Genomic DNA, 11713 nt, shown 5'->3' with positions numbered 1-11713 from the left:
GGCTTACGTTCGACGTCAAGTCTCGGACAAACTGGGACCCAAATCTAATAAGTACTATTTTATAGGATATTCCAAGGAAACGAAGGGATATTACTTCTACATTCTCAGTCACCACAAAGTGTTTGTGGCTAAGACTGGGGTATTTCAAGAAAAGGACTTTGTTTCTAGAAAAACTAGTGGAAGTACGTTCGATCTTGAAGAAGTTCAAGATATGGACCATAGCACTGAAGCCTTGATAGAAGTTGAACTGGAACCGCAAAATGTTGTGGATGATGAGATTGTTGCACAAGGAGTTGAGGAACAACAACTAGTTCAAGTAGACCTACCTCTTCGCAGGTCTGATAGGGTACGTCGTCAGCCTGAGAGATACTCATTTCTCTTGTCTGACCATGACGACGTTATGCTCGTTGAGAATGAGCCTACCTCCTATCAGGAAGCTGTGATGAGACCAGATTCTGAGAAATGGCTAGAGGCCATGAGATCTGAGATGGAATCCATGTACACCAACCAAGTATGGACTTTGGTTGATCCACTTGAAGGCATCAAACCAATTGGGTGTAAGTGGGTCTTTAAGAGAAAGACTGACATGGATGGACTTATGCATACCTATAAGGGTCGTTTGGTAGCTAAAGGTTTTAAGCAAATTCATGGTATTGACTATGATGAAACTTTTTCTCCAGTAGCGATGTTTAAGTCCATTCTGATCATGCTTGCTATTGCGGCATACCACGATTATGAGATCTGGCAGATGGATGTCAAAACCACGTTTCTGAATGGAAACTTGCTCGAGGATGTGTACATGACACAACCTGAGGGTTTTGTAGATCCACTGCATACTGGCAGAGTATGCAAGCTGCATAAGTCCATTTATGGACTAAAGCAAGCTTCTCGGAGCTGGAATCTTCGATTCGATGATGCCATCAAACAGTTTGGTTTCATCAAGAATGAAGATGAACCTTGTGTCTACAAGAAGGTTGTTGGGAACACAGTTGTCTTCCTTGTATTACTACTCATTGGAAATGGCATCCCTTTGCTGCAGTCTGTAAAGACTTGGCTGGGGAATTATTTCTCAATGAAGGACTTAGGTGAAGCAGTCTGTATTCTAGGCATAAAGATCTATAGAGATAGATCTATAAGATTGCTTGGCTTAAGTCAAAGTACATATATTGACACGGTATTACTACGGTTTGCCATGCAGTATTCCAAGAAAGGTTTCTGCCGATGTCACATGGTGTGAGTTTTTCGAAGACTCAAAGTCCCTCTTCTAGAGAGGAGAGAGACCGCATGGATAAGATCCCTTATGCTTCAGCCATAGGATCTATCATGTACGTCATGCTATGTACTCGTCCTGATGTTTTGTATGCTTTGAGCATGACTAGCAGATACCAGTCAGATCCAGGTGAGCGTCACTGTATAGCGGTCAAGAATAATTCTTAAGTACTTGAGAAGGACTAAAAATATTTCTTAATATTTGGAGGCGATGGCGAGCTAGCTGTAAAGGGTTACAGTGATGCCAGCTTCCAAACTGACCTTGATGATTATAGATCACAGTCTGGGTTCATGTTTTGCTTGAATGGTAGTGCTGTGAGCTGGAAGAGTTCGAAGCAGGACACAGTTGCTGATTCTACAACAGAGGTCGAGTATATTGCTGCATCAGAAGCAGCAAAGAAGGCAGTTTGGATCCGCAAGTTCATCATTGACCTTGGGGTGGTTCCTAGCATAGCCGAGCCTATGGAGCTCTATTATGACAACAATGGAGCAATTGCGCAGGCTAAGAAACCTCGCTCACACCGGTGGACCAAACATATACTACGGTGCTTCCATCTCATTCGAGAGATCACCGATATAGGAAATGTGAAAATTTGCAGAGTACCCACAGAGGCTAACCTCGCTGATCCCTTGACCAAGGCTTTGGCATAGAGAAAGCATGATGGTCACACTAGGTCATTGGGTGTTAGAGCCTACACTGATTAGCACTAGTGCTAGTGGGAGATTGTAAGTGAGAGCCCTAGAGCCGATCATGTGATGATTGTTGTATGGACTCGATGTATCATATTCCAATATATAAAGGCATTTCTTTATGGTTATTATACTTACTTGTATTGGTGCCAAATAACTGAGTATAATAGCGTCCTTGAGTAGAAGGTTTTTATCTATATCAATCGATTGGTTATATTGATAATGAGATGATATACAGAACACTACTCTTAATCATTCTTAGTCAAGTATTAACATTCAGGGACAATGTTAATGCGATGAGACTACCATGTAGGTCAACTCGATGACTTGATCTCACAAGTCATGGATATTAGATATCAAGTTGACACATGGGTATGCATTGGAGAATGTATACTGAATGACCCGCCATGAGAAAGTATCATGGATCATTATATGAGTGTCATATACTTTCTCATGTGACTATTAGTATGATTATCAGTCCTTGGACCTGAAGTCACCATGGTTCCCTACATAAGGAGTTGCATACTAATTGGCTTCGTCAAACGTCACCCGTAAATAGGTTGACTATAAAGGCGACTACTGGGTATGTAACAAATTATGTGGAGGGATGTGAGTGATGTAGGTGAGATCTATCCCTCCTATATGACGGGAGTGATATCATGATTCTTGATAGAGTGAGACCACTAAGTGCATGGTCATGCCCAAATAAGTCAATATGAGATATTGAGCTCATTTAATTTGAGTGAGTCTACTTGGAGTTCAGGACATAGATTGATTAGAGGATGACACGGTATATGCCTCAATTGATCAATTTAGATGTCAAGGATAGAAGGGCATTGTCACATATTGTGAGAGTCACAATGGAGATGTTGGATCTCAACATTCTTGTAACTTGGGTAGTAATGATGTGTTGCTAGATACCGCTCATTGCTTATGTTTCTAAATGGGTTTAGGAGCATTGCCAACATTACAAGAACCTATAGGGTCATACACAAAGGGCAGTTAGATGGAGATTAGGTTCATATGATGGACTAAGAGGATTAGGTTCATGTGATGAACCAAATTGGCTTAAGAGTAATCTAAATTAGACTAATTGAGTTGGACTCAATTTGATTCATGTGTCGAATGAGTCTAATTTAGACTATGATTCATTGAGTCAATTTAAACTAATGAATAGAGATTCATTAAATTAAATTGATTTGAGTCAAAGGGTAGATTTGATCAACCATGGGAGATAAGTGGTCAAGTTTGACTTGACTTGAGAGGGAAGATGAAGGGTCAAGTTTGGCTTGACCAAATGCCACTTCATTGTGACTTGGCATGGGCCGGCCAATGATGATGTTCCACATCATCAAGTCTACATCATTGTGTGCCACCTCATGAGGAAGACCAAGAGCCATGACTCTTGGTATTACATGGAGTTATAAAACACTCTAATAAGGGCCGACCACATGTGTGTGAAGCAAGTGTGTGCTTATTCAAGATCTCTTCTTCTTCCTCTCTTTCTTTCTCTCCTTCTCTCCACCTTTTGTCTGTGTGGATACATGTAGAGGAGTGTACACTTGACACTCTATGAGATCCGGCAACCATTTGGACGAGCGGGATAAGCGAAGGGCATCGCCACAAGTGATAAAGAAACCTTGTAAATGGATCGCCTTGAAATTCAGCTTGGGGAAGGGTATTGACGCCACACTCAAGCAAGATGAGAAGGTGAGTGATAAGTCATGGAGTTTTGATCGCCACAAGTTGCCTTGATAAGATCGAAATTTGTTCTTTGCCTAAGAACAAGAAGGAAGCTCTCACAAAAGAGAAACTTAAATTTTCATTCAAACTTACATGATTTGTCATACAAGAGTTCTCCTATTTAACATCCCTTAAGATCCCCTATGCACTAATTATGCAATAAATATCATGCTTGCATGCATGGGTTTTATTATCCACTAATGCAACCACTAATCCCTAATACTAGCTTAATGCAACCATGCATGCATGGTATTTGTTATACTAGCTTAGGAACTTTCAAAAATGCATTAAAAACCCACAAAGGACATCAAAAGTCACTTTAGAAAAACCCCCCATGCATGCACACGAAAATGGTCCTCATGTTGGACCAATTTCACTTTCAAATTGAAGGAATGTGATCCACTTAGTTGTTGCCTCCATTGTGCATTGATCCTCCTTTTCCTTGAGCCTCATTATTAAGCCTTCCAAAGCTTGCTTCATTCTCTTAGTCTTGGACCTTGTCATGGGTCCCCCAATTCCCTTCAATGCCTCTTCTTGGCTCACATCAACAAGGGTAATACTTCCTTTTCATGTAGATCTAAGGTAGATCTAGTGTAGACAAACATGTACATGAATATTTTTATTTATCTTCGCACGGATCCGTGGCTTGCTTCGAGGTTTCCGCAATGCAAAAAGCTATTTTTGCGGCTTGAAAGTTCTAATAAAAGCAACGGGTTATGGAACAAATTCTCCCTTTGATTACCTTCTTCCTCCTTAGCTTGTAGATTGAGAACTCGTCGGGCCACCAATAAGTCTCCAATACCTGTATGTTGCTCATCATCACTATCATCTTTTTGTGGCACTCCTTCAACTATTTCATCCTTATCTTCCAACTCAAGTTCACCTTGGGCATTTACCATCACCCTTTTGTTCACACATTGACTAGTTATATGGTCATGCCCTTGACATTTAAAACACTTGATATCATGAGTTTTGGAGGAAATGGGCTCGCGGTTACCTTGAGTAGTAGATGGTGTGGGTTTGGGCTTCTTGAAGGGTTCAAACTTTGGCATATTTTGAGGTTGTTCCTCCTTTCTTGGAGACGTCCGCCATGTGCCGTGAGTAGTCATTGGTTGTCCCTTCCTAGCCAATCCTCTCCTCTTGAGTTGTTTTTCCACTTTTTGTGCTTGGTGGACCATATCCGACAGCTCAACATAATGCTGCAATTCAATAATATCAGCAATTTCTGGATTTAGACCATGTAAAAACCTGGCCATGGTGGCTTCTCGATCTTAATCGATATTAGCTCAGATCATGGACAACTCCATCTCCTTGAAATATTCATCCACACTTTTGGAGCCTTGAGATAACCTTTGAAGCTACTGATATAAGCTTCTATAATAATGGTTGGGTACAAAACTCCTTCTCATGAGCACTTTTATCTCCTCCCAAGTGGACACAGGTTGCTCTCTATTCCTTCTCCGAGTCATCACCACTTGAACCCACCAAACAATAGCATAATCAGTGAATTCAATGGCAGCTAACTTCACCTTTTTAAACTCTGAGAATTCATTACAGTCAAACACCATTTCCATCTTAATTTCCCATTCCAAGTAAGCTTCCGGGTCATTTCTTCCTTGGAAGGTTGAAATTTTCATCTTAATCCATCCGAAATCATTATTTCTTCTAGTTCCATTTCTATCTCCTCGATATCCAATCCTGCCCCGATTGTAGTTTTGCTCATCAAAGTCTTCCACAATAACCTCTTTATCTTCTTCAACATCAATCCCTTGGGCATGTCTTCGTTGTGGTCTTGTAATACGGTCATGTTGATGTCTTCTTGGCGTCCCATCCTCCACCCGATCCAACCTCTCATGAATAGATTCTAATTCCTCCCCATCATCCGCTGCATCTCTCCCATCAATGCTTGTAATTGCAGGTTCGGAAGTGGCCTAGCCCCCTCATTTGCTCCATCCTCCTAGTTGTTGGACATGGCTGTAAAATGAAAGAAAACCTCACAAGCACTCAACTCACATTTGTGTGGTAGCTCTCAATTGATGATATCTCTCAGTTCTTGATCAAACTCTTGAACAAATCAGAATATCACGTAGCAATTCAAAAAATACCACCGAAACTTATGATGGCAGAATTTTAAGAGAAAATGAAAGAGTAGAAGTTTGAGAATAAGGAAAACAACAAAAGAATTGTTGAAGACAATTTACTTCGATTCACACAAGTAGCTTTTTTTTCTGCACTTTCTTCTTCTTCTTTTTTTTTGTCTTTTCGTTGCGCTCTTCTTTTTTTTGCACTACGATTTTTTTTTCTTTTGCATGAACAACAAGTAAAGATAGATTTACACTTGCCTTTGAACCGAAGCTCTGATACCAGATGATACGAACCCCACCAACAAATGTGATAGAACTCGAGACAAAGGTGGATATAACCCCAAAAACTAAATGACAAGAGTGTGAGTCTTGACCCGCAACCTAGAACTGGCACGAACCAAGCCTGCGAAGGAAAGAAACGCCACACCCGGGGTGATAAGTTTCGATGGGTTGAACGCCACGAGAGTAAACTCGATAAGTTCAGAAAGTCCTTTCAAGAACTAAGAGAGCACACAATCTCACCAAAAACTAAGTTCATTCATACTAATATGTCCCTCCCTTATATAATAGGAGTGAACAAGGAAAAGTACAAGATAACTGCATTCACAATTAGAGTCGCAATGTTGCATGTCTCATGCAAGCAATCTAGGAACCCAAAATAAAATAAATGCATGCACAATTAGAGTCCCAAGTCGCATGCTTCATTAAACAATCTAAAATACTTAAGTCTTCATGCATGAATGAGTTCCCATGCTTATTAGCGTTCTTCCATTAAGCACGACCAGTCATGGATGGTTATGTATGATTACGTGGATTAGGCCACGGCTAGCAGTTGGGATTATCTTGGTTTCTCCTAGCTTATAGTCCTCCCAATGTTTTCTGATTAGCCCATTTAGTGCTTCCTTGAAACGCTTTGCACGCAGTCTTGTAATTGGGCCTTCCGGAAGTGATAACTAATCTCTCCTATCTTCATCCCTTGGGCACATCACTACAACCCTCAAGGAAACTCGACACAGCCACCATTCCAATAAGGATTTATACACCACAGCTGGTGGAAACCAAGAATGATGAAGAATTTGGCAAATTTTGTGATAAAGATTGTGATGGAGATGGGGTGTCCTACAAATTTTTGGATCTCCCTTGGAGGATTATATTTGTTAATGGTGAGATAGAGTTTTCTGATGATAATGAGGAGGAGGATAATCAATTTAAGACAACTAATGAAGATGATAACTCTCCTGTCGATGACATTGATATCAGTGTACTCTTCTCAACTGGTGATGATATCATGGAGAAAGTGTAGGGACTTGCACTATCGAAGTAATGGCCCATGAATATCTTCCTCTCTTATATCATGAGTTGCAATGATAGAAATTGTTGAAAACCAAAGTGTACAAACTTATACAAAGAAGGCAAAGCCCTAGAAATCACGACCTTTTGAAGCATCACCACTAATGCTAGAACTAGAGCCATTACTTAATCAAGAGGAAGTCACATCCACTTGTTTGGAACTTTCAGGGACCTTTGAGCACTACGTGTTAAGTATTTCTTGTGATCTTTTAGAAAATTTCATAGAATTTCTTATATATGCTCAACTAAACTTGATATTGTTCTAGTTCTTACTTATTTAACATGTATGTGGGAGGTGTTCTCTTTCTGTAGATGTACAAGTTCTAATAAGGTCTGGAACTGGAAGCTTCGATTGAATCTTCTTTAACCTCTAGAAAGAACATTCAAAGATAAGAAGGAGGGAGTGATGTTTCATGATACGGATCCATGCTAATAGCTCCCTCCACATTGTAGGCCATGATAAAGAAAAACCAAAAATATCTCACCCCTCTAAGAGAATGATTTAGATGAAACAAATAAGGGGTCTAGCTAATGACCTAAAGCAAACGCTTCTTAGGAGGGAACCCAAGTTCCTTCTTGTTTTCATTTAAGAATTTAGTTTCTTTATAATTTCTTTTCTATCTTCATAATAGTCAAAATCTCGCTACTTAATTTTTCTTGTCTAATTTCTTTTTATAGGATTCGAAGTTATGAAGGAATGTGAATATCATATAGAGGAGTATTTTCAAGCACATAAATGTCTCAACCATTTGGATCTCATCACTCAATAACTTCTCTAACTTTAAACTTTCCTCTATACTCCATTTCAAGTTTTCATTCGGATAATAAAAATTTTGAGCTTGAGGGGATGCATTGAGTTTAGATTAGTTTTTATTAAATTTTATTTGAACAATAAGTTTTTCTAGTTTTAGCACACATCATATCATGATTACTTGTTCATCATTTCAAAATACTAGCACACTTGTTCAAGATTTCATGTAGTTTATTGTTACTTATGGTGATAGTATATTTAGTGACTTATCTTTTCCCATCCATGTTAACATGAAGTGAGCAATGTTTTACTGTAGAAGTTTAGGTATTGGCCTTATTTTAGGATCTCTCTACATTTTGTCTAATTTTAATGGTAGATAACTCTAAAAAAAGTCATAATTCATAAAACTGGACTAGTACTTATGTTTTTAAGGTGACATCTTAATTATATTTTGGTTATTGGATGAACTTAGATTATGGAAACTCATTTGAAAAAAAAAATTAAATCCCTACATTTACATTTATATATTTGCATTTCTGTTAGTGCTATACCTTTAAAGAGCCAAAAAAATCATTTGAATAAGAGATATAAAAAATAGTTGTCATAAGTGAAACTAACAATTTACCCCTTTGACACCGAGTTAAGTTATTGGGAAATAAATATTATGTTTCTCTTGATTACAAGTAATCATTTGAGACTTGTGTAGTATGAGAGGGAGGAAATATGCATGTGGCAATTAAGTGTCTATCGCCAGAAGCATAAAGAACATGGTTAGATAATGACTTGACTAGACTTGGAGCTTGACACTTGAAAAATTTAGGTCACTATTATACTGAGCATGAAAAACTATTTCTTAGGTCATACTCAAATAACTTTTATATCTTGCTCACTAATGAAATCATTTGACAATATTAGATAGATTTACTAGAAATTATGATACACTATTTAAACCACAGGAGTCTAGATTGTAGTTTTTTAATTGATGGCAAGCAAAGGTTTAAATTTGAGGGGGTGATGTGCATAGGTTATATATGTTTCTAGTCATTGTTTGAAGCATATCTACTTGTATTTCATTAGTATAATCTATGTTTGTTGCACCTTATTCATTATTATATCATATTTCCATCCTATTTGTTTGGAGATATGCTCTCTCCTTATTTTCATTGACAGGATGCATTTTAGAGCAGAAAGGGACCATTAGAGCAACTTTGTAAGAGAATTCAGCAAAGCATAACTATGCCTTATTTACTAGGGTCATGTCCTTTAACAGGGCCATGAGGCAAGGCCATGTCTATTTCACAGTGCATGAGACATGACCATGCCTTCTACTAGGTCCATGAGACACTACCATGTCTTTTACTAGGACCATGAGGCAGGGTCATATCTACTTCATAGGGCCATGAGACATTGCCATATCTTTTACTAGGGTCATGAGGTAGGGCATATCTTTTATTAGGGCCATGAGGTAGGGTTATGAGACATGGTCTTGTCTTTTGCCATGGCCATGACCCTAAACCCTAAACCCTAAAACCCTCTCTTCTTTGCAAAACACATGGCCCGACCATGTCAAATGGCATGACCTTGCCTTTTTCTCCCAACAACCCCCATGGCCTGGTCGTGCCTTGAGGTATAACCATGTGGCAGAGAGCACAAGGGGGGTTGTGCCCCCTACTATAAAAGGGGATTTTCTCCCCTTTTACTCATCGTTAGTTTAGGTCTCCACCCCTTCCTTTGAGAAAGATTTTCCCCTCTAAGGAAAACCCTAGAGGTTTTATCCTCACCATTCGTTCATCTCTGGAGTAAGGATTGCAAGCAAGAAGACCGGTGACACATCGATAAATTTTCTCCTCTCTTTATCTCATTTATTGAGTTGTAGATTACTATTTTCTCATCTCTTGTTTGTAATACCATCATAATGGAGTAGATTGTTCAATTCTTAGGATGGAGGGAATTATATATGTCATTTCCTTATTCAATGAAGTGTTTATGTCATGTTCTATGTGTATTGTGCCTTATATATTTTTGATGAAATGTGCATATTGTGTATGCATGTGAATTGTGATAGATTGGCCACCTTATAGAGGAGAAGCACTAGATTATATAACAGTGGAATCTTGTGATTGGGGTATCTCTTTAAGCGTACTTTCTATAATAATCATCTTGTAGGGAGACTAATTCTCTATAAAGGAATATCAAATTAGAGTTTAGAGGGTTTTTTTTTCTTAAATTAATGTTAGGAAGTAATTTGTGTAATACAGAGATTGTACGACCGAGGACCCTGTGGCAGAGGGTATTCCTTTGATCAAACTTTTTAAATTACCTCTTCTACTTAATTTCATCAATCTCCTATTAGGAAGTAAATCAGATAACTCAAGAGATTGTATGACCTAGGGGGCCTTGGGTATCCTTTTAATCAGACTTTCTAGAGTTGTTTCTTTACTAAATGACGTTAGAACTTAAAAAAACTCTTCGGTGTGATCTTCACGAGGTTGTGTTGAACATTAGTTAGAAGTCGTACAAGAGTGTAATCATGGAATTAAGGAGATGAACAATACATAGGGACATTAAGTAGCATCATAGTAGAATCAAAACCCTAAAATTACACCCCAAATCACTTTATCTCTAGACTCTCTCTCTTCCTCTCTCACCCTTTAGTTCTCAAGACTCCAATCAACCTCCAATCCTCTAGATAATTCACCGTGCGAAATCAACTATTGCTTAATCAATAGTCCCTATGAAATCAATATTTTTATTACTTGATGACAACCATGAACTTGTGGCTTTATTGTTAGAGTGTATACTAAAACCTAGCTTTTGTAAATATTTATTTATGAAATAAAAGAATCACATTGGTCAAATGTCTACATTTTATTTGTTAAGTGTAGTTGTTCAATTAATTTATATTGTAGATAACATGGTGTGTGGTGTCACACACAGAAGATCATGTTATCAGTTCTTTATAAATTATAAATAGTTTCTCATGACTAAGATGGAAAGGAACAAACCATTGGAATAGTCGTAGTGTAATTAGGTATTAGTTTATCTTGACTAATTACACTAGTACACTCTAAGTGTATTGAGTAGGACCACATTAGGTAAGTTCTTTTTATACTGACTTAATAAAAGAACTAGACCTTAGTTATTATGGAAGTGTGTGCTCTTAATCCTAATATAATAACAAGCACATATATTTAGTATTTATTTCTTTAACTTATCAAAGGGTGAGATTTAGCTCGATAAATCAATAGGTCCGATAAGTTGGAAAATGATATTATTTATAGTGTGTGTTGTTGATTATAGAAGGAAACTGTGTCCTAGTTATCTTGGTTGAGAATGCCCCCAAGAGGAGCTCATAAGGATTGTCATGTTAAATCCTGCAGGTGGACTTAGTCCGACATGACGATAAGGTTGAGTGGTACTACTCTTGGAGTTAGATATTAATTAAGTGAGTTGTCAGTAACTTACTTAATTAGTGGACATTCGTTATCTTAAACACAGGGAGAATAACACACATATGATAAGAAGGAGCCCATAAATGTAATTTGGGATTGGTGTGGTAGTGCAACAATAACTCTCTAGTGGAATGAGTTATTGTTGATGAACTTGAGTTGTGTGTTCGGGGTTAACACGAGATACTCAAGCTCATCGGAAGGCCAAAACTAATTTCTCCTCTAGGTCCCTGTCGTAGCTCATTAAAGCCTCAAGTCCATTCGAATATAAGCCCATCTTGGTGTCCAAGAAGGGGGCCGGTCCAATACTTGGTGACCAAGCAAGGGCCGACCACATCCTCCTCTATGGGGGTCGACCCTTTTGCTTGGTGACCAAG

The sequence above is a fragment of the Zingiber officinale genome, unplaced genomic scaffold, assembly GCF_018446385.1.
Source record: "Zingiber officinale cultivar Zhangliang unplaced genomic scaffold, Zo_v1.1 ctg252, whole genome shotgun sequence".
In the NCBI taxonomy this organism is placed as follows: domain Eukaryota; kingdom Viridiplantae; phylum Streptophyta; class Magnoliopsida; order Zingiberales; family Zingiberaceae; genus Zingiber; species Zingiber officinale.
The sequence above is the reverse complement of the archived record's forward strand: the minus strand, read 5'-3'. Positions refer to the sequence as shown.